Source organism: Canis lupus, chromosome 1 (genome assembly GCF_003254725.2).
Source record: "Canis lupus dingo isolate Sandy chromosome 1, ASM325472v2, whole genome shotgun sequence".
Lineage (NCBI taxonomy): Eukaryota > Metazoa > Chordata > Mammalia > Carnivora > Canidae > Canis > Canis lupus.
In genome coordinates, this window is record NC_064243.1 from 4,127,501 (window position 1) to 4,128,571 (window position 1,071).

Below are 1,071 nucleotides of genomic sequence, written 5' to 3' on the forward strand. Positions count from 1 at the left end.
CGGGGCCTGGGCGCCGAGCCCGGAGTCATCCCCGGCGCGGGCCGCGGGCGCAGCGGCGGGCGCTCGGAGGGCCGGCCCGCGGCCCGCGCTCCATGCTGCCGCCTCCCGCCGCGCTGCTGTGGCGGGCGCTCCTCGGGCGCCGCTGCGGGCGCTCCCCTGCGCCTTCCTCCGCGAGCCGGGAGTCTCCGAGCGCAACTTTCTCTCCCCCTCGCTCCTCGCTGCTCGGGGGTCGCGGCGAGCGGGCTCAGTGCGCGGGTCGCAGCTCCCTCATTGTGCGCCAGCGAGGCCGATCCAGGCTGTCCTTTCCTCGCGCACTTAGTCTAAGAGGAAGAAAGCAAACAAGACAGGAGTGAAGCCCCCGTACATACATGCGCCGGGGGGAGATGTCAGGCGCTGCTCCACCTTCCAAACAGTCACAGATCAAACAGTGTCACCGCCGGAGCGCCACTTGGTGCCTCGCGCTCCCCGCGGGCTCTGCCGCCGGGACCGCCGCTTCCTCCACTGCGAGATCTAATGCAAACACATTTTGATCATGGATTTTTGGCCGGTCTTGATCTTCCGACAGGAAAATTTTGAAAAATACACAAAAAGCACCCCCCCCCCGAAAAAAAAAAAAAAAGCCAACAACAACAAGAACCCGGAGAGTGTGTGCGGAGGGGCGAAGAGCGGACATTCACTGGGTGGGCGAGATGAGCGTGGACTGTCCCCCCCAAACTCCTGGGAGAGAGGGAGATGCAGTCTCGCTCTCTTCTCTTTTCAGTGAAATATAACACACATTCGGATCGCAGAGCTTTCAGACAGTCTCAACTGATAGACAGACACATCGAGCTGCTTTTCCTGCTTCAGTTTTTACTCCTCCTCCTCTCGCCAACGTCACCCTGACAATTACAAATAGGTCTCTCACAAACCATACCTGTCAATCTTTTTAATTGCTTTGTTTTCTTTTTTTTTTCTTTCCGGAGCTAAACAATATGACACAAAAAAGAAATCTTAATACAGCATAACATAAAAGATTGCACGTTGGAGAAAGGCACTGAGGGGTTTGTTATTGTAATCCACTGGCTGATACCG